Below are 24548 nucleotides of genomic sequence, written 5' to 3' on the forward strand. Positions count from 1 at the left end.
AAGCCAATCTAAATTATTTACTTTAGTCTGAAGGCCAGCCACGTTCCAAAATAACACACTAATAACCTTCTGAGAATTTAGTTCATTGATGCTCATTGCTTCTGTGTCACTTTCAGTCTGACAGACCAGATCAACCCCCCTACACTCTTCACAGTTAGGGACATTGGGGTGGTTAGACTTTGATAGGCCACTAGATCTAATCCTTGGCCCATCATCCATTTCCTTTATGGCCATACACTCCATCCTGCCAGAGTTCCAACTCATAGTTGTGTTCGGCCTATCAGGCTCATGATCCTTTGATTTATCGTACTCACTATGAGTGGGCCTCTGGCCTTTCTTAGCCAACAGTCAGTCGTTCTCATCTAGCGTTTGCAATATTTCAAATCTATTTGACATCTCCAGATTATAATTACTTTGGTAATTAGGCTGTGGTCTACAAAATGATTCCTGTTGGCTCTTAAACCAGCTAGGTCGATGAAAGAAACCTAGTGGGAAGATATTTATACCTACTTCAGTAGTATCTAGTTCCCCTGCTCTAATCAGCACTTCCCTATCCAAGGATAGTGATCCAAGGGAGAGAACAACACAATCACCCCTAAAGGCTTTATAGCTTTTACCCACCCAAGGTACCCGCCTGACCATCTTAAATGCCCCAAACATTACAGAAGTTAGTCCCACTCTCTTCCCCAGACAATGGATAGTTTTATTTCTCAGGGTGTCCCATGTTTCAGATTCTCCTGGTTTAAGAACTGGAACATTTGCCAGGATTACTGTAATTGGTACTGCTGCCAGCGGAAGGTCGAGGTTATATACCTGACGTGGGCTAGATCCGGGATGTAGTTCATTTGCTATTATGCCCCCCTGTCGACTCACTAGGGTTCTCATTCCTACTGTGCGTAGATCTCCGTCATTACTTACGGCTATTTTATCAGTAACTACCGCAATTTTCTTTTGTGAGACATCCCTATCCACAAGTTTACTAGCCTTTTTTAGGGGTTTGTTGGTTAGATTTAAGCTTTGACCGCCAGTTATAATGGCTGAATTGCTAGGGGTGCTCTGATTGTCGTAATCTTCTCTAGGCCTTTTTCGATCCGATCTAGTCTTTCTTCCAGGGTGCCTATACATGATTTATCATAACTTGTTAGCTCTATAAGTAGAATTTCTAATTTGTTACTGTCACTTAGTGGTTGCGTACTATTTCTATTTTTAGGACCTAAGGTATTATCTTTGTCCTTTTGTTTCAGCGTATGGCATTTTTTCCCCTGTTTTCTGGCCAAAGTTCTTTTGGGGAGGCTATTATCAGTATGAGCCTTATGAGGGTCTATCTGACCGTTAGCGATGGGCTTTGGTATCTTTGAATTACGCTTCCTTTTGGGGGGGGGGGGTAAGGTGTCAGAATCCTGATCGCTAACAGAAACTTCCTCAATAGCATTATTCATCGATTGGATGCAACCATTTCCATTTGGCATTATGCTCAAGGTTTTTAATAAGCGACTCTCCCCAACCCCCTTGCATGATACACTTTTTTCCTGGTTATTCATAGTTAGTCCCTGCGCTTCCACACTTAGTGACTCCTCAACTGATGAGATCAGTTTTTCTATGACACCCACTGCACCCGTGAGGTAGTTTAACAAAGTCATTTTCACATCTTTTGGATTACTAGAGTGTTTATCAGACTTGGCACAATGAGATTTCCTTTTCCCCATTCCGCCATCCAACTTCAAGATTACGGACTAGGGTTATGTGAACGCCTTCACTTATGGTGTTTCAAAACAACTTCTGGATATGAGTGATATGTCTTAATTTAAGGCTGCTCGCGATTTGAAGGGTCCCGGCGCTGTACTGACGCGTTCTTCGTGCGACACCCGGTGCCTGCTGGGGGCTGTAGGCCTCAGGGGGCCGTTCCCCTCATGGCATGGCCCGATGGCCGATGAAGTGGTGAGCCGTTCCCCTCACAGCTGTAACAACGAGCTGCTAAGCGCGTCCCCAAGTGAGTTTGGAAACAGTTTTGATAAGTCTTGGTATAGAGCCCTTTCCCACGCTCAGCCATTATCAGCCATTACTACTTTTGCAATAAAAGATAATGGTGCTCGATTACCGGTCTCTTTCTTGTAAAAAACATTTTTAAAGCCACATCTTCACCATGGCTTCACCTCTCACACCTCCTTCTCACCTACTTCTTCAATCCATCGATAAGGGTAAGTGGGAGAAGCTTCTTTACCTCTTGCGATTACTCCCAATTAATTTAGCAGTCTCCCGCCTTTGCGCCGCTCACAAAGCAGCCTCTTGCCGGCGGACTCCAGTAGAAACGCAGAGATAAAACATCAGAGCGCAGCGCCTCGCCTCGGCTCTGCTCTGCGTCTCAGTTCCTGCCTCACCAACTGTTCGCCTCCTGCGTTTAGCCGGTGAGCCGCAGTTGATTTTTTTTTATTTGCGGTTGTGCTACGAGCTGCCAATTGCTTCGCGCTATTGATTTCCTTGCATTTCTTCACATTAGAGCGGCATGCCGGGCTCAGAGCTCTCCTCTCAGCTCAACTCTCCAGCGTGCACCGTAAGGAGTGGGTGGGGCTATTACTCACTAATACCCGCCAGCCCCCGCTCTAGTTGTTCATTAGATCACTGTAGTAAAGCTGCTGCTCACCAAGGAGTTCACTGGAAGTCTACTGCTGGTATTGAAAGTGATCGTTTCAGTCTGCATGTCAGAATTTTCTAATGAAATAGAAGAGGATTTGAGATCTCATTTAAAACATGCCCTAAATTGTCTTTCTGCAGCACTAACCATAATTTCTATTTCAAAATGAACCCCCTCATTTTGTTCCTTTTTAAATTAAATGTTTTAAGTGTTACCAGTCTATTCCAATCAAGATGGCTTCAGGTGTGCCATAATTATGTCATAAGTAAGACTGTTAGCTCTCTAGTTGTTCTTTAGAACACTCCGGGAAGCTGCAGTAGAACCCAAAGGCATCAAACTGACAGGCTGCTCCTGTTGAAATATAACAGGAAGACATTTGAGATCACACTTGAAACATGTCCTAATTTTTCTCTCTACAGCACTAACCATTATTTATGTGACAAAATGAAGCCCATCATTTTTTTCCTTTTTAAATTAAATGTTTTAAGTGTTACCAGTTTATTCCAATCAAGATGTCTTCAGATGTGCCATACGTTTGTCATAAGTAAGGCTGTTAGCGCTCTAGTTGTTCTTTAGGACACTCTGGGAAGCTGCAGTAGAACACAAAGGAATCAACTGACAGTCTCTGCCCTTGTTGGAGGTACATGATTTCCTGAGAATGTCAGACTTCATTCTCACATGACTGAGAAAGATAATGTGAATATACAGAAAATATGCTCTCATTTTAGCTTCAGTTTTCTCTCAAACATGATTCATGATATCCCAGCAGAAGGTTTTTCACACGGTGAAATCGCCTTAGAACACACCACTTCCTGAAATTAGTATGGTACCATCAACAAATAAATTCGAATGTAATTAAAGTCTGTTATCACCCTTTATAGTTCTCCTTTTGGTAACTCTCAAAATCTTCGATTCACTACAATGCATTTCAATGGGGTACTATCATGTATATTGGTCCCAAGATGGCTGCCAGCAATTCCAGGATGAAGTGCTGACAGCCAATCAGATCTCACGATGATATTGAAACTTTTTCTTTTTCTAATTTCTCATGAACTACTGAACGGATTTACACCATTTAACAAAAAGGGATCTTTCTGAACCATGGGCTACCTTTTCACCAAATTTGGTGTAATTCTGTAGCCGTGTCTAAAGTTTCCTAAGGGAATTACCATCGAGAAAACACATTTTGGGACCCCCCTTTTTTCTCGGCCCCCGCTTGCCAAATCACCCCCGTAGGAGCTGACCGGAGAGCCCCACGAGTTGTGAATATTTCGCGAAGATTTGTCAACCGAGGCCAAAATTATTGGGAAAAGAATGTTACGATTTTTCTATGGATAATAGGTCCTAACTATAACTACCTACTGGCGACCACCAGTGGGTAATATATATATATATATATATATATATATATATATATATATATATATATATATATATATATATATATATATATATATTCACTGAAAAAACCATAGGTTTCAGGGGCGTTATAGTTAGCTGGACTTTCCACTCGTACAAAACCATTGAAATTCCCCCGTTATAGTTAGTTCAGCTAACTATAACTCGCGCGCCCTAAATGCACTGCTGATGACGTCACATATTACATCACTCATGACATGGTCAGTGACATCACTCATGACATCACTGATGACATCTCAAATGACATCACTGATGACATCATCCTTGTGATAGAGTGGCAGACCTCCTCTCCCCCTAATATAACCTTTGATACACATATTCAAAAATAGAAACTAAAATTTTCAAAACAATGGACATACCAATATCATTTACAACAACCTTTTCAGTAATTCTAAGATCCACATTCACATCCACTCATTCACAAACAGTCCTATACAGTCACTCATACATGTACTCACTCATCATATGTACTCCTACACCTATACATCCTGTTACACGCCACTCATCCATAGAGTTACTCACACACATAGTCACTCATGCTAATAAAGAATCAAACATCCATTTACTTGCATATACAGTTATACACACACCACCACACTTACTTCTACAGAAACGTACACATACTTAGTATTTTAAACAATCACTTATAGAAAACCATACTTATTCATACAGGAACTCTTTCAATCTCTCACTCTCACATATACTCACTTATATACACCAATAGTCACATATACTAGTTTAAAACATATGTAGTTACTCATAAAGCCACTATTGAGACAGTCATTCACTCACTAACACACCCATGCACACACTCATCCACCCATATAGTTCTGCACACATGCTGTCTTCAACACATACAAACAGTGAGTCACTCATTCATGCACCTATGCACTACGTAATACCCCCCACCGAACCATAGAGACACTCAGACACTCATACTGATACTCAAAAAACCAAAAAATAACCTATATAGACACTCATGTAGCTACTCACCAACCCATGCAGCCACTTATACACAAAGTGAGAGACTGATACAGATATTTACGTATTTAAACATTACTCACTAAGCCATGTATTCACTAAGATACACTTAATCAGTCAGTTATACAATCAACTTTTCAAAAACAAATCATCCATTTAGACACTTATATACCCATTTATTCTTCCATCGACCTTGAGATATACATATATAAAACATATGTAATTTTCAGAAAAACACACATTCGCTGGATGATGTCACCAGTGATGTCATCAGTGATGTCATTTGAGATGTCATCAGTGATGTCATGAGTGATGTCACTGACCATGTCATTAGTGATGTAATATGTGACGTCATCAGCAGTGCATTGCGGGCGCGCGAGTTATAGTTAGCTGAAATAACTATAACGGGGGAATTTCAATGGTTTTGTACGAGTGAAAAGTCCAGCAAACTATAACGCCCCTGAAACCTATGGTTTTGTTCAGTGAATTTCTAAGGTTTTTTAAATGCTAATTCCTAACTGTAACGTGCCTGAAACCTATGGTTTTTTCAGTGAATATATATATATATGCCCTCTCTATTCTCCTCAATTATGAAAGAATTATCGCACTCTCGGGGACGTAAAAGGAAAACTTTATTCTCAAGTGGCCAGCAACAAACGCGTTTCTGCGAACTGCCTTCTTCAGTGTTGATGACACATCGGACAGGGCCATGTTTATAAAATCAGTGAAACAGAGATAATTAATACCTAATTATTCAGCACATGAACAAACCGATATACGGATGATGATATGTGTTTGGAAAATGTTTACAAAACACAACTGTGAAATTAGTTTAATAATCATGAATTTTATGAGGAATATATGTAATTATGTTTATTCACAATTGAGATTCATTTATGGGTGTGTATAATTATGGTATGACAGCATGATTTCATGTTAGGAATGAGGTAAATATGAAATGTTGGTTCATATAGAACCTTTTAAAGATGGCGCGTTCAGTAGAAGAAACACGCTGGTCCCTTTTCTGTTTCACTGATTTTATAAACTTGGCCCTCTCCGGTGTGTCATCAACACCGAAGAAGGCAGTTCGCCGAAACGTGTTTGTTGCTGGCCATTTGAGAATAAAGTTTTCCTTTTACGTCCCTGAGAGTGTGATAATTCTTTCATAATTGAGGAGAATAGAGCGGGCATACAGTGCGGTGTCCACAGTCGCAAATCCTCACCCGCCCGGGAGTGCTTCGTTTTTAAAGTGGAACCGGAGCGCATATATATATATAGATATAATATATATATATATATATATATATATATATATATATATATATATATATATATATATATATATATATATATATATTCACTGAAAAAACCATGGGTTTCACACACGTTATAGTTAGGAATTAGCATTTAAAAAACCTTAGAAATTCAGTGAAAAAACCATAGGTTTCACACATGTTATAGTTAGCTGGACATTTTACTCGTAAAAAACCAATGAAATTGCCCCGTTATAGTTAGTTCAGCTAACTATAACTCGCGCGCCCGCAATGCACTGCTGATGACGTCACATATTACATCACTCATGACATGGTCAGTGACATCACTCATGACATCACTGATGACATCTCAAATGACATCACTGATGACATCACTGATGACATCATCCAGTGAATGTGTGTTTTTCTGAAAATTAAATATGTTTTATATATGTATATCTCAAGGTCGATGGAAGAATAAATGGGTATATAAGTGTCTAAATGGATGATTTGTTTTTGAAAAATTGATTGTGTAACTGACTGATTAAGTGTATCTCTCACTTTGTGTATAAGTGGCTGCATGGGTTGGTGAGTAGCTACATGGGTGTCTATATAGGTTATTAGTTGTTTTTTTGAGTATCAGTCTGAGTGTCTGTATGGTACGGTGGGGGTATTACGTAGTGCATAGATGCGTGAATGAGTGACTCACTGTTTGTATGTGTTGAAGACAGTATGTGTGCAGGACTGTATGGGTGGATGAGTGTGTGTATGGGTGTGTTAGTGAGTGAATGACTGTCTCAATAGTGTCTTCAGGAGTAACTACATATGTTTTAAACTAGTATATGTGACTATTGGTGTATATATGTGAGTATATGTGAGAGGGAGAGATTGAAAGAGTTCCTGTATGAATAAGTATGTGTTTCTGTAAGTGATTGTTTAAAAGACTAAGTATGTGTAAGTTTCCGTAGAAGTAAGTATGGTGGTGTGTGTATTACTGTATATGCAAGTAAATGTATGTTTTATTCTTTATTAGCATGAGTGACTATGTGTGTGAGTAACTCTATGGATGAGTGGCATTGTGTAACAGGATGTATAGATGTATGAGTACATATGATGAGTGAGTACATGTATGAGTGACTGTATAGGACTGTTGGTGAATGAGTGGATGTGTATGTGGATCTTAGAATTACTGAAGAGGTTGTTGTAACTGGCATTGGTATGTCCATTGTTTTGAAATTTTTAGTCTCTATTTTTGAATGTGTGTATCAAAGCTTATATTAAGGTGAGAGGAGGTCTGCCACTCTATCACAAGGATGATGTCATCAGTGATGTCATCAGTGATGTCATTTGAGATGTCATCAGTGATGTCATGAGTGATGTCACTGACCATGTCATGAGTGATGTAATATGTGACGTCATCAGCAGTGCATTGCGGGCGCGCGAGTTATAGTTAGCTGAACTAACTATAACGGGGCAATTTCATTGGTTTTTTACGAGTAAAATGTCCAGCTAACTATAACATGTGTGAAACCTATGGTTTTTTCACTGAATTTCTAAGGTTTTTTAAATGCTAATTCCTAACTATAACGTGTGTGAAACCCATGGTTTTTTCAGTGAATTTCTAAGGTTTTTTAAATGCTAATTCCTAACTATAACGTGTGTGAAACCCATGGTTTTTTCAGTGAATTTGCAAGGTTTTTTAAATGCTAATTCCTAACTATAACGTGTGTGAAACCCATGGTTTTTTCAGTGAATTTGCAAGGTTTTTTAAATGCTATTTTTTTTTTTTATTCTTCATTTTTTTCAAACATATTTTTAATTTAATTTTCTTATCTTTTATAAAGACTATGCTTAAATTTTTAAAATCCTTAAATATTTTTTTTATATATATATTTTTTAAAATAAACATATAAAATTTATTTCCAGATTTTTTTTTTTTTTTTTTTTTTTTTTTTTTTATAGTACGCGTACCGTAAGCTCACGGTAAGCGTACGGTTTACGCAACGTCCATAATCTATCTACGCTGCTTGCGTATAGTTACGTACTTTGCGTAGCCGCGCGTACTGCGCGTGGGACGCGTGCGCGCTTACGCAACACGCGCACGTTACGCGGAAGTGCCGGGGAGTGACTGTTATGCGCATGCGCGCAAGCGCGTGTCTTTTTTACGCGCACGCGTACTTTTTGCCGTAAGCGCACCGTAAGCGTACCGTAAGCGTACGGTAGGTCATGTGATCATGAAACACAACTTTTGATTGGTTGAAAGTACTTTCAGTTCTAGAACTCTCCTACACCACACCCATTCCCCTCATTTCTGCTTGTGATCCCTTGGGAGAAGGAGCTGGTTTGTCTTTGGGATACGATGGCAGAACAGCAGAGCTCTTCTGAGAGTGAGGCTAGCACCAGCAGCACTGTCTTGAGGCAGAGAGCGAGGAAAGTAAAGCCTTCTTATGTTTGGGATTATTTTACTTTTCCAGAAGGCCAGCAAAAGGTGAATGCACCCTTAGTTACTTGCAAGCTGTTTCAGCGTGTACTTTCTAGAGGTAATCCTAACAGGAAGTATTCCTTTGGGAATCACACCATGAAGAGACACCTCCAGGATGTACACAGAAGGACACATGGTCATCTTTTTGGAGGTAACTCTTCAGAAAGACGAGCCAGTACATCCACAGCAGCTCAGCCTGGACCATCACCTGCAGGGCAGACTCCTTCTTCTGCAGGTCAGGTGAGCCCTTCATCTGTGGGGGGAGAATCTCCTTTTGCTGGCCCTCTGGAAATTAACCCTCGGTTTGCGAGGGTTGAAGTACGGTGCGCCACTTGTCACGATCTAATTACTTATAGGGAGACCAGTGTTTCCCTGGTGAACAGTAAAATAGATCAGCACACTTGTCGTATCGTCTAATATTCCCAATCTTTCTTTCCTCTGTCCCTGCATGAACACAACGGTTCTTTTAAGAGCCAACCTTATCTTTCATCTTTTTTTCACATATGTTTTTAAAAACTTTTTTTTTTTTTTTTACCGTACGCGTACGGTAAGCGTACCTTTTTTTTATTTTTTAAAAAAAACACTAAAAATCATTTATCACATTAGAAGGTCCTTGAGAGACTACAATTATTATTATTGACTTACCATACTCACTCAAAAAAATATTTATTCATTTGTTTTTTTTAAAAATAGTTTTTAAAATGGTTGTAGTTTCCGAAAATTTTCTATATCGATCTGAAAAAAAAGAAACAAGTATTAATATTTTTAAACCATTTTATAATACAGTACACATATTTACATTTTTTACCAAAAAATATTTTTGCCTTATTTTTGCTGTTTTCAGAATATATTGCATTTCACTATAAATTGTGAAAGCAATTGCATTCATCATTTTACAGCGGGCAAAAAAAAATAACAATCTCAAAGATTGTATTAAAAAAGCCCAGAATCTCTTCTCACTTAAACTTATCATTACAGAAATGCATATTATTCTAAAAAAATATCATCTAAAAACAATACTTTTTTCTTTAAAATACCGTCTGATATGTTTGTTTCAGAAGTATAATCACAAAATTATATCTCAAATAACTCCAAAATACATCTGATTTTATTTCCTTTAGGCCAAATAGTATTTTTTTTTTTTTCCTGGAATAAATTTCCAAGGGAAAACCATTAAAATTCTAAAGTTTAATCTGTCCAGATCTCACCAATTCTCTGTAACATTTTGGTTCACGAAAATTTTTTGAATAATTTATTTAGTCCACAATAGAATTGCTTACTTTTCCACATGGCCAAATAGTAATTTTTTAAATCATTTTTGAAAAAATTTCCAATGGCAGTCCAATAGCATTCCAAAATTTAAAATGTGCAGAAGTTACCGATTATCTCTAAATTATTGGTTTTTCAAAATTGCATTAAAAATTAAAAAAGTCCACATTACAATTGGTTATCTTTCCTTTAGGCCAAATGATAATTTTAAAAATCTTTTTTCTACAAAATTGCAATGGTAATCCAGTAAAATGGTAAAATTATTTTGTCCAGATCTTGCCAAATCTCTCTAAAATTTAGGTTTCAGGAAGATTAGATAGGAATTTGCTAAATCAAAAGGCAAACGTTGTTTGAAAATCAATTGGGAATCATTACACAGTGTCCAGCCTTTTTCACATTTTAGATAAACTGTGTAATGTCCAGAAGTAACAGTAGGTCCATCATGGAAAATTATTGCAACAGTTACAAAAGTTTTTCCTGAAATTGATAATTGCTGTCCTGTAAACTTCTTTATTAAAGTATCCAATTTTGATCCATCAGCTCTACATCGTTGCATCATTAAAATTACATACTGTCCGTATTCCCTTAAAATTAATGTTGATAACATGTCAGAATTACACTCACCACATTTCATGCTATGATTAGCATCTTTAACTAATTTTGCAAAAGTGACTGTTTTACTCTCTGGCAATGTCAAATAAATAAACCTTTCATTATCAACAATAGAGCCACATATATTATAACAATTATCACAACTATGTTCCCATTTATAAGAGAGACCAAAAAAAATGTCAATGGGAACTCCTTCTTCTTCCACTACCTGAAGAAAATACATCAAAAATTCGTGTGCATCTTGCTGTTCATTTTGAGAAAACTGTGTTCGTCCTGAACATACATCTAAAAGTTTTCTAATATCAGTAGCACTTTCTATTTGAGTTTTATCTTTACTCAGCTTTTGAAAAAGGAGACTGAGCTCTGAACAGAATCTTTTTCCCTGATTTACTATTATCTGCTCTTGCAAACTTTCCAGATAAAATGCAACATTCAGCACTACATTAGCGTAGCAGTTGACACCAGAGCTATTTTCAAAATGACATCCTACAACCTGTTCTTCATTGTCCTTTTTCTTTTTGTTTGCAATTACATCACTCCTCTTTTTTTTCCTCTTCTCTACATCCTCATTACAGATATTCTCATTTCTCCTTTTACGAGAAACTACACGTTTCTCCAACACAGGATACTGACCTAAATGAGGAGCATAGCTTCTTCTTAATCTATTATACTCCTTTACACAGTTTGTATCAGCACTAACTTTTGAGTCATCAAAGTCTATCATGAATAAACCTGATAATGTTTTGACTCGTGACAAAGCTACATATGCCATACCTTCTTTGAACACAGTTGAACCAATGTTCACAAATGCACAATCTACAGTCAATCCTTGAGACTTGTGGATAGTTACAGCATATGCTAGTGAAAACGGAAACTGCTTCCTACGTACATATAAGTCTTTCACAAGCATGAAACGAACTGAACAACGACAAATGTCTTTAACTTCCTCTATCTGATCAAATTTTATTTTTAAACATTCAATTCCATCTTTTTTCTGATAATTAATAAAACCCACAACTCTTCCCATCGCTCCATTCACTAAGCCTTTCTCAACATCCAAATTTCTCCTTAAAAACACTCTACAGTTCATGCAAACATATAGATTTTTTTCTAATCCTGCTGTTTTGGAGATGTTCTTCTCTAGTGAGTCCAATTTATTTTTCAGTTTGCCTGTTACTGTGACAGTAATTCTTCCATCCTCAATTTTGTCCACTGCTTCCAATTTCCTGATGTCTTCCTTTTCCAATTTCAAAAGCTCCTCATTAAATATTGAGCATTCACGTAGAGTTGGCATTAAACAGATGACACTTTTGTTTTCTGCAATATTCTTGTATATTTTCTCTGCAACTATTTCTTCCTTTGGAAATAAATTATGTAGCAGCCGACTCTGTAATGCTTTTTTCCCAACTTCTGTGAGTAGTCCAATCCTGATATCTTTCAGAATACTTCCATATTCTTCATCGTTTGCTTGCCTCATATTAGTTGTAAGTTCCTTGTACTCAAAGACGGACCAAATATTTGTATTTCCAATGCTTCCCAATGACTTCTTCGTGTCTTCATGTGTCACAGTATTAAACACTGGTTGTCCTTTAACTGGAGTAAGTTGCAAAAGATCCCCAAAAACTATGACGTGTTTTCCACCAAATAACACGTCATAGTCTGTCTTCAAAATTTGCTGCATTCTTAAATGCACAAAGGCAAGCATTAAGTTTGATACCATGCTCACCTCATCAATAATGAGAACTTGCATCTTCTTCAATACTCGTGAAACTTCCAAGGATGCTTCTCCAGTTAGCTTGTTGAATTGTATTTTGTTCTCATGCTCCACTGGTAACATTAGCAAACGATGTAAGGTGATTCCTTTTATGTTATATGCTGCTAACCCAGTTGGAGCAGTAACCACACAAGACAAAGTAGAATCCGTTTTTTGCTTTAGGTAGCTTCTGATGACTTTAATTAGGAAACTTTTTCCAGTGCCAGCTTGTCCGCTTACATACATCCTGATTGGATGAAATGATGTGCATGAGCACTCTTTTTTGATATGTAGAAATCCGTGATCAATTTTGTTTTTGATCTCTTCATAAATTTGTTGCTGCTCTTGATTCAGTTGTCTTTCCAAATTTTCTAAGTCTATAAATTCTTCTTGAGCTTGATTCATAGCCGTTTCCACTTCATTCATGGCTATTGATGCTTCATTTTCAACGATTGGTTGTCCTAGGGGATCTTGACTGTGTGTTCCTGAACTTTGGCTGTCCTGAGAACTGTCTCTAGCTATTTCTGCTGCAATTGTAGTTTCCTGTTCAATTTCTTCATTTAACATTTGCAGATAAGTTGAGAATGTACTGCATTGTATGCTGTCTTTGCAAGCATTAAAAGAATCTTCATAGCTCTGGAATTCTCCCAGTAGTTCATCCTCTGTACGCCATGGTTTAAACAACTGTAAAAGAGCCAAGTAGTAAAATTCTTTCTTGTCGGTAGTGTCGCAACTCAGCTTCCGGTGATTTATCAAACTTCCTTTGGTTTGCTTCACCAAACATCCTTCTTCACCAACAACTTTATATTTTCCACTGTTGATGTCTTCTGCAGCTTTCCGTGAATAAATGTAGTTCTGTAACACTTCATAGAGACACATGTTCTCCAGATGATGACTTCTCTTGGGATAATATGTGTCCAACATGTTTGTTTTCAATATGTCTGTACTTTCTGGGTCATTCTCAGCCAAATATTCAATTTCTCCAACAGATTTCAGTACCCGATTTCTCATTGCTGCAAGGCCTAAACTTGCCCAAATTATTCTTCTTGACTTCGAGTAGAGACTTGCAGAAGATAACCTATCTTAACATTCGTAGGATCCAATTTCTCGATGCGATAACATCTTCAAACTGAAACTGTACAGCTTCTTACTGACAGTCTTCTCGTGAGAAATCTCTTCCCACATTTCCTTCAATTCTGTTTTTTCTGATTTCGTAATGTAAGACGTTACATATCGAGCAACAGCAATGGAATTGTCAGCAACATACTGTATATCCATGTTAGCGTTCCACATGGATAAAATGACTGGGTTGTAGTCATTTATATTTTTTGATTCTTCTTTTCTTTTAAGGTTGTAGGTATTCTTAGGTGATTTTCTTGTGATAGTATGTCTCACAGCTGACATAAAACTGTTGACTCTTCCATTTGTAAGAACAGGTCTAGGAAATCCAAATCGACATTTAGTGTAGTATTTTTCTTTGCTCTTGTATTTCCGTCGACAGTATTTTCCACACCGATGACTTTGGAAACGTAGAACTTGCTCCTTTAACTTGTTCTCTTCTGTGCTTTTAGGTATAGCACATGTTGCATATTCTTCAATGTAAGATAACACTGCTTCATCAGTATCAGTTCCAAACTTTGGGGCATCCTTGATCCACAGCAGCATATGAATATGAGGAGCACCTCTTGCCTGGTACTCTTTTCTCCAAAAGAAATCCACTACTTCTCCAAGAGGTGGATTTTTTTTATTGCAGATGAAGGACATCATAGCCTCAAATCTATGATTGAAATATCTGCAAACATTAACCGGATCCAATGAGCACAGTTCTCCTGCTGTCTTGTATTCGATGTTTTTAATGTTTGAATTGGCCTCTCGTAGAAAATCCAGTAAATCATCCCAAGCGTACTCGGCACAGCTTAGGGTAAGGAACCATGTTGGTGTTCCTAAATTGCGTAACATGCATTTTAGTTCACCATGGCGTCGGTACCAATATTCATTTGTCCCACGCTGACAAGCCATCAGATTGATCAGTTGTGTTTCCAAATGATCATCTCGGTGCTGCACTTTCTCCATAAAATCCTTAGCAGACACATTTTGTAAATGTACTCCACTTTTTAAAATGTGATTTACTGCATAAGACAGTGCAGACAAGTCGCTTTCAAATAAAAGATGGAACAAATAAGGAATACTTTGTCGAAATCTGGGATCTTCAGCATATAGTCTTGTAGTTCGATACTCTGAAGCTGGAATCTGTTCTGGACGTTCATCGTATCGTCCTCCTTTTCCTTTAGGAAACAGCTGGGGAAAACATCGAGCTTCCAAGCTCTCCTCCCATACACTCACGGGATTTCCTTTTGCTTTCTTCATCTGAAAGAGATCAATATTGTCTCCCATAACTTCTTTCGAATGGAGAGGATGTATGCTAAAATGTTCATAAATTTCTTCTTCCTTTGACTTGTCCACTTTTTCAATTTGTCCGGTTGGTGTTTCTGTGTCTCCTTGTAAATCTTCTTCTTCTTCTTCTTCTTCTATATAAATTGATTCATACCATTTGTTATTTTTTTTCAAATACAAATTTGCTCTTTGTACTTTCCGCACATCTACCAGCTCCTGCCAAATCTTCTTATTCTTTGTAGGTACACCATTAACCAGAATAATTAATGGTTCAGTTTCCAAAGTATCCGCATCAATAGTTTCCATATTTTTTTTCAAATCCAAGGGCAAATACACCACTCTACCTTTTAAACCTCTCAGTAAATCTGAAGGAGGTAATTTACCAGTTTTGGGCTCCATACGTACTATGGTCTGGAACGGATGAACACATTGAATGAGTATAGACTCATATGTATTTAATTCAGAAAGTTCAGCAGGAATAGCATCCAATTCTAAATTATTATGTACAGCTCTGGTCGGCATTCTATTTTCCTCTAACTTGTTGTAGCAGTATTTACAAATACGCTGATCTTCACCCAATTCAAAACAATTTTCAAGAAATATATATGTGGCAAAATCCATCCACTTATAATTATCTTCATTTTCACTCTTTCTGTAGAGATCAACATTCCTAGTTTGTTTTCTATAATGAGTTCTGCGGCAACAAATACAAGTAACATTTGGTCTTTCATTAGAGATTATTGCAAATTTTGTTATGTGATCATTAAATGTCTTACTTACACAAGGTTCTACATTCTCTTCCACTTCTGCCTCATTTACTGTGTCCTTCTCTGCACTGTTTTGTTCAGGACCAAAGTAACAAAACTGAATTTCATCAACAACCTTCTCTACATCTGATACCGTTCCTCGGAACAGAGCCCTATTCAATTCATTTAACTTTATTGCTGGACTTTTGGCAAAATACAACCGTCTCACAAACTTTCTCATTTCAGTATGATGAACAGCCAGCATCCTAAAATGATGGAAAACACTATTGCACACTTTTCTAGATAGACAAGCAAGAGAATGACCCTGCAAACCAGTATTCTCTCTCACTCTGCATGGATCCAGACTTTGAAGCACCTTAATCTTTTGTTTTACACTTTTTTTACTATATTCTCTTAGAAACTCTCGAAATCTGTCAATAGATTCCTGACGCACAGTGCAAATACTACTACAATTCCAAGTGTACACTGGGGCTTTAGGACGTCTCCCCATTGCCTCATCTGCCATCACTTGTACCTCATCTCTTGGAACCATTATCTCCTTCTCCATTATGCAACCATTTTTTACTTCGTATGAACGACCTCTGGTGTCAACTGCATGCAGCAAACTATTACTTTGAAAATAGCTCTCTTCATTAAAAAAAGGTTCACTACTTGAACTATGCATCCACTTTCCTAAAAACACTTTACAAAAGTTTGTTCTGTTCACTACTCTTTTGCTTTTGCTTTGTGATTTCAGTACATTAACCATTTTATCTAATGTACGCATCCTATTCAAAATTAATATGAATAGTTTCCTTTTTAATTCTAATGCTTTTGCTGCAATGGCTTCAATTTCTTTTTTTCTCTTGTAATATTTAGCCTTTTGCTTATATTTCTTTATATCCTTTATCAAATTGGACATAACTCTTCTCTGAAACATTTTTCTACGTATCTCTTTAAATGCTGTTTTTCTGTTTATGTTAAACTTTTCAATTGCAGAAGGTATATTTGCATTAACTAAATTCTCATTTTTTTGCTGTTCTCTATGTTTTGTTACATTTTTCCGAGAACAGACATTTTGTACATTTTTCTTTGTTTTGAATATTTTGTTTAGAAATTGTTTTTTTTGCTTACCAGAAGATTTTTTCTTTTTCCCAACATCAGCATCTTCTACTAACTTTGGTCCTCCAGTTGTCTTCAAATATAGTTTTTTTTTTAGCGTTTTTTGAACTCGAGATTTTGTAGGCATCTTAAATTTTGTTCACTGTTCTTCAGTAATACCTGAAAAAAACTAAAAAAAAAATCCTTTATTGTATTTAAATATATTACTACATTTCTTTTCACAATAGTCACAAAACGAAATTTCTTTGCCAATTTGAATGCACACAAACTGCTCTTTTTTTTGGGCAAGTGAAAATCTCTTTTACAAACTGTCACATTATGAAACCAAGCTGTTTTTTCAGACAACCACCGTGTGTATTCTCTGTGACTGCCTACACTCCAGCAGGGGCAACCAGCCTTAGTGATGCTGAATGTATTTGCATTACAGACTTAAACCTGAAAACCCCACTCGCTTCTAATTACTGTGCATGACTATACATGGCAAGCACATGGGTGTGTGCTAAGCCTCTGCTTCTTCCCCCAAAAATTCGCTCCCCCTTTCCATCTACTGCAACTGTGAAATCACCAGAGCAAGACGCAATAAATCTCTGCCTATAATTCTTCTATGCACACAGAGTCATGTTTTCACATTAGTGCCAAAACGAAATTTCTTTGCCAATTTGAAAGCACACTTACTGCTCTTTTTTTTTCGGGCCAAGTGAAAATCTCTTTTTACAATTTGAAATCACTTTTACAGACTGACACATTCTGAAACCTTTTTTTTAAATTTATTTAAATGCACATGTCCAAGCTGTTTTTTTTTCAGACCACCACCGTGTGTATTCTCTGTGACTGCCTACACTCCAGCAGGGGCAACCAGCCTTAGTGATGCTGAATGTATTTGCATTACAGACTTAAACCTGAAAACCCCACTCGCTTCTAATTACTGTGCATGACTATACATGGCAAGCACATGGGTGTGTGCTAAGCCTCTGCTTCTTCCCCCAAAAATTCGCTCCCCCTTTCCATCTACTGCAACTGTGAAATCACCAGAGCAAGACGCAATAAATCTCTGCCTATAATTCTTCTATGCACACAGAGTCATGTTTTCACATTAGTGCCAAAACGAAATTTCTTTGCCAATTTGAAAGCACACTTACTGCTCTTTTTTTTTCGGGCCAAGTGAAAATCTCTTTTTACAATTTGAAATCACTTTTACAGACTGACACATTCTGAAACCTTTTTTTTAAATTTATTTAAATGCACATGTCCAAGCTGTTTTTTTTTCAGACCACCAGCGTGTGTATTCTCTGTGACTGCCTACATTCCAGCAGGGGCAACCAGCCTTAGTGATGCTGAATGTATTTGCATTACAGACTTAAACCTGAAAACCCCACTCGCTTCTAATTACTGTGCATGACTATACATGGCAAGCACATGGGTGTGTGCTAAGCCTCTGCTTCTTCCACCAAAAATTCGCTCCCCCTTTCCATCTACTGCAACTGTGAAATCACCAGAGCAAGACGCAATAAATCTCTGCCTATAATTCTTCTATGCACACAGAGTCATGTTTTCACATTAGTGCCAAAACGAAATTTCTTTGCCAATTTGAAAGCACACTTACTGCTCTTTTTTTTTCGGGCCAAGTGAAAATCTCTTTTTACAATTTGAAATCACTTTTACAGACTGACACATTCTGAAACCTTTTTTTTAAATTTATTTAAATGCACATGTCCAAGCTGTTTTTTTTTCAGACCACCACCGTGTGTATTCTCTGTGACTGCCTACACTCCAGCAGGGGCAACCAGCCTTAGTGATGCTGAATGTATTTGCATTACAGACTTAAACCTGAAAACCCCACTGGCTTCTAATTACTGTGCATGACTATACATGGCAAGCACATGGGTGTGTGCTAAGCCTCTGCTTCTTCCACCAAAAATTCGCTCCCCCTTTCCATCTACTGCAACTGTGAAATCACCAGAGCAAGACGCAATAAATCTCTGCCTATAATTCTTCTATGCACACAGAGTCATGTTTTCACATTAGTGCCAAAACGAAATTTCTTTGCCAATTTGAAAGCACACTTACTGCTCTTTTTTTTTCGGGCCAAGTGAAAATCTCTTTTTACAATTTGAAATCACTTTTACAGACTGACACATTCTGAAACCTTTTTTTTAAATTTATTTAAATGCACATGTCCAAGCTGTTTTTTTTCCAGACCACCACCGTGTGTATTCTCTGTGACTGCCTACACTCCAGCAGGGGCAACCAGCCTTAGTGATGCTGAATGTATTTGCATTACAGACTTAAACCTGAAAACCCCACTCGCTTCTAATTACTGTGCATGACTATACATGGCAAGCACATGGGTGTGTGCTAAGCCTCTGCTTCTTCCACCAAAAATTCGCTCCCCCTTTCCATCTACTGCAACTGTGAAATCACCAGAGCAAGACGCAATAAATCTCTGCCTATAATTCTTCTATGCACACAGAGTCATGTTTTCACATTAGTGCCAAAACGAAATTTCTTTGCCAATTTGAAAGCACACTTACTGCTCTTTTTTTTTCGGGCCAAGTGAAAATCTCTTTTTACAATTTGAAATCACTTTTACAGACTGACACATTCTGAAACCTTTTTTTTAAATTTATTTAAATGCACATTTCCAAGCTGTTTTTTTTTCAGACCACCACCGTGTGTATTCTCTGTGACTGCCTACACTCCAGCAGGGGCAACCAGCCTTAGTGATGCTGAATGTATTTGCATTACAGACTTAAACCTGAAAACCCCACTGGCTTGTAAATACTGTGCATGACTATACACGGCAAGGACATGGGTGTGTGCTAAGCCTCTGCTTCTTCCCCCAAAAATTCGCTCCTCTTTTCCATCTACTGCAACTGTGAAATCACCAGAGCAAGACGCAATAAATCTCTGCCTATAATTCTTCTATGCACACAGAGTCATGTTTTCACATTAGTGCCAAAACGAAATTTCTTTGCCAATTTGAAAGCACACTTACTGCTCTTTTTTTTTCGGGCCAAGTGAAAATCTCTTTTTACAATTTGAAATCACTTTTACAGACTGACACATTCTGAAACCTTTTTTTTAATTTTATTTAAATGCACATTTCCAAGCTGTTTTTTTTTCAGACCACCACCATGTGTATTCTCTGTGACTGCCTACACTCCAGCAGGGGCAACCAGCCTTAGTGATGCTGAATGTATTTGCATTACAGACTTAAACCTGAAAACCCCACTAGCTTGTAAATACTGTGCATGACTATACACGGCAAAGACATGGGTGTGTGCTAAGCCTCTGCTTCTTCCCCCAAAAATTCGCTCCCCCTTTCCATCTACTGCAACTGTGAAATCACCAGAGCAAGACGCAATAAATCTCTGCCTATAATTCTTCTATGCACACAGAGTCATGTTTTCACATTAGTGCCAAAACGAAATTTCTTTGCCAATTTGAAAGCACACTTACTGCTCTTTTTTTTTCGGGCCAAGTGAAAATCTCTTTTTACAATTTGAAATCACTTTTACAGACTGACACATTCTGAAACCTTTTTTTTAAATTTATTTAAATGCACATGTCCAAGCTGTTTTTTTTTCAGACCACCACCGTGTGTATTCTCTGTGACTGCCTACACTCCAGCAGGGGCAACCAGCCTTAGTGATGCTGAATGTATTTGCATTACAGACTTAAACCTGAAAACCCCACTCGCTTCTAATTACTGTGCATGACTATACATGGCAAGCACATGGGTGTGTGCTAAGCCTCTGCTTCTTCCCTCAAAAATTCGCTCCTCTTTTCCATCTACTGCAACTGTGAAATCACCAGAGCAAGACGCAATAAATCTCTGCCTATAATTCTTCTATGCACACAGAGTCATGTTTTCACATTAGTGCCAAAACGAAATTTCTTTGCCAATTTGAAAGCACACTTACTGCTCTTTTTTTTTCGGGCCAAGTGAAAATCTCTTTTTACAATTTGAAATCACTTTTACAGACTGACACATTCTGAAACCTTTTTTTTAAATTTATTTAAATGCTCATGTCCAAGCTGTTTTTTTTTCAGACCACCACCGTGTGTATTCTCTGTGACTGCCTACACTCCAGCAGGGGCAACCAGCCTTAGTGATGCTGAATGTATTTGCATTACAGACTTAAACCTGAAAACCCCACTCGCTTCTAATTACTGTGCATGACTATACATGGCAAGCACATGGGTGTGTGCTAAGCCTCTGCTTCTTCCCCCAAAAATTCGCTCCCCCTTTCCATCTACTGCAACTGTGAAATCACCAGAGCAAGACGCAATAAATCTCTGCCTATAATTCTTCCATGCACACAGAGTCATGTTTTCACATTAGTGCCAAAACGAAATTTCTTTGCCAATTTGAAAGCACACTTACTGCTCTTTTTTTTTCGGGCCAAGTGAAAATCTCTTTTTACAATTTGAAATCACTTTTACAGACTGACACATTCTGAAACCTTTTTTTTAATTTTATTTAAATGCACATGTCCAAGCTGTTTTTTTTTTCAGACCACCACCGTGTGTATTCTCTGTGACTGCCTACACTCCAGCAGGGGCAACCAGCCTTAGTGATGCTGAATGTATTTGCATTACAGACTTAAACCTGAAAACCCCACTCGCTTCTAATTACTTTGCATGACTATACATGGCAAGCACATGGGTGTGTGCTAAGCCTCTGCTTCTTCCCCCAAAAATTCGCTCCCCCTTTCCATCTACTGCAACTGTGAAATCACCAGAGCAAGACGCAATAAATCCCTGCCTATAATTCTTCTATGCACACAGAGTCATGTTTTCACATTAGTGCCAAAACGAAATTTCTTTGCCAATTTGAAAGCACACTTACTGCTCTTTTTTTTTCGGGCCAAGTGAAAATCTCTTTTTACAATTTGAAATCACTTTTACAGACTGACACATTCTGAAACCTTTTTTTTAAATTTATTTAAATGCACATGTCCAAGCTGTTTTTTTTTCAGACCACCACCGTGTGTATTCTCTGTGACTGCCTACACTCCAGCAGGGGCAACCAGCCTTAGTGATGCTGAATGTATTTGCATTACAGACTTAAACCTGAAAACCCCACTCGCTTCTAATTACTGTGCATGACTATACATGGCAAGCACATGGGTGTGTGCTAAGCCTCTGCTTCTTCCCCCAAAAATTCGCTCCTCTTTTCCATCTACTGCAACTGTGAAATCACCAGAGCAAGACGCAATAAATCTCTGCCTATAATTCTTCTATGCACACAGAGTCATGTTTTCACATTAGTGCCAAAACGAAATTTCTTTGCCAATTTGAAAGCACACTTACTGCTCTTTTTTTTTCGGGCCAAGTGAAAATCACTTTTACAGACTGACACATTATGAAACCACCATGTGTAACTACAACAAAAACAATTCCCATTTCTATTATTCATTTCTTAAGTTACCACATACATCCCCTCTCAAACTGTAAACTCACCTTTAAAATTAGTTAGTTGTGAAAGAAATGTGACACTCAAACAGCAGAATATCAGAGCCAGGATCTCTGTTGTGTTCACCTCTCTCCTCTCAGCAGAACCAGATAATGGCAAACTTTCCCTCTATTTTTCCACACATATACATGTAAGTTTCAAATCTCAGTGCTTCCCCCTTTTTTTCAAATGTAATGACACATTTCTATTGGTTGAAAACCAACCCTTTTCCAAAAGTACCCTGCCCCCAACTTGACTTCTGCCTAGTACCCTTCCCCCAACTTGACTTCTGCCTGCTACCATAGCAACAGCTCATGGAACACTGCTGTGTGCAGTTAGGTCAGAAGTTCGACACACAATGTTTCAATTCCACAGAGCAAGAGTGCTTGACTTTTCAAACCTAACAGCAAATCCATAGTACTGTTCTTTGGTTACACATTTTTTTGTACCAATACAAAACATGCTTGTATTAATTTTCACATACAGCCTATTTTTTTTTCTAGAATGGTATGAAACAGCCAATCAGTTCTTTTTGTTTTGTAAAAAATATGTATGCCTCCATTTCCAAACTGTCTTTCTTTTCATATTGCCATTCTACTGAAAGACACCTCCTGAGTGCATCCAGTTCTCCTTTGAAGATGTTCACAGTGTGGATTGTAGGGCACAGCTATGTCTTCTGGAGTGAAAAGTTTGCAGAGAAAACAGATATGGTGAGAGACCTTGCTTTGCCAAATGTAGACATTAAATGGATTGGTCAGAGAGGGTTAAAGTGGCACCAATTGATGCCATTGGTGAAATCCTTCATTCAAATCCAACACCCTGACCTCATAATAGTGCACTGTGGTGGCAATGACCTAGGCACTTTGACTGGGGTAGGTCTGGAAATGCTTATGAAGGACACCTTTGCACAACTGTTTACACTTTTCCCTAAAACTGCCTTTGTGTTTTCCAACATATGCCAAAGGCAAAAATGGAACTGGTCCAATCATTTCTGTCCACAGATTGACAAAGCAAGAAAGCACGTCAACAAATCTGTTTCTGCTTTCCTCCGTGACTATGGTATGGGTGCCATTTACCACAACAACTTGCGTTACGACATGCAAGACATTTATAGAGGAGATGGTGTGCACTTCAATGATGAAGGGAACAGAGTCTTCCTCTTGAACCTTAGACTCTGCATCGGTACTTACTTGTAGGTACCACTAAAAAAATGACTCCATAAACACAACAGCTCTTTTTAGAGCTCCCTAATTTCTAAACTCTTAAATCTGCTTTTCATTTATTTATTTTTATTTTTTTTACCGTACGCTTACCGTAAGCTTACCGTACGCGTACCCCGTGATTTTTTTTAAAATCAATAAATGTTTTCTTTGTACTTTTCTGTCCTTCTTTGACCCCCTTACAATTGTTAGGGGGTCTGTAACTCTCCTCATTGCCCCCTTTCCTTGTTTTCACTCTTTTTTTTCAGAGTGAAATACACAAAATGGCGGCCGCCGCTTCCTGGTTTCGGCCGATTCGAATGTTTACTAAGATCTAAGAGCCAATCAGAATCGCGCTCGCGCACGCCACCGTACGCTTACCGTAAGCGTACGGTAAGCGTACCGTAAGCGGGCTCAGATATATATATTGATTTAAAGGCTATTTTCTCAGAATCTACTGAACAGATTTACACCAAACCTACAAAAGGCACTTCCTTGACCTAGGGACTACCTCTCTGCCAAATTTTGAGTAATTCTGTTCAGCCGTTCAGGCTGTAGCTCGTTCTAAAGGTCCTATGGAAAAATGCATGGGAAAAACGCGTTTTGGGACCCCCCTTTTATCTCAGCCCCCGCTTGACGGATCCCCCCGAGACTTTCAGGGTAGGAGCGGAGCGTAGCGCCCCACCTATTTTGAGAAATTCGCGAGGATTCGTCGACCGGCGCCAAAGTTATTCAAAATAGAATGTTGAGGTTTTCCTATGGAAACGTGGTCCTAACTATAACTACCTACTGGCGACCGCCAGTAGGTAATAAATATATATATATATATATATATATATATATATATATATATACCAATCAATCAATCAATCAATCAATCAAAAACACTTGTAAAGTGCGCTACTCACCTGGAAGGGTCTCAAGGCGCTAGGGGGAAGGGGGCTGCTACTGCTCGAACAGCCAGGTCTTGAGTTGTCTCCTGAAGGCGAGGTGGTGTTGGGTCAGCCGAAGGTGGATGGGGAGGGAGTTCCAGGTCTTGGCCACCAGATAGGAGAAGGATCTGCCTCCGGCGGTGGTTCTTCGGATGCGTGGTACGGCGGCGAGGGCGAGGCTAGCGGATCGTAGTTGGGGGGTAGGCATGTGGAAGGTTAGGCGGTCGTTGAGGTACTTAGGGCCCAGGTCGTGAAGAGACTTGTGTGCGTGGGTGAGGAGCCTGAAGGTGATCCTC

This window comes from Triturus cristatus, chromosome 5_2 (genome assembly GCF_964204655.1).
Source record: "Triturus cristatus chromosome 5_2, aTriCri1.1, whole genome shotgun sequence".
Taxonomy (NCBI): domain Eukaryota; kingdom Metazoa; phylum Chordata; class Amphibia; order Caudata; family Salamandridae; genus Triturus; species Triturus cristatus.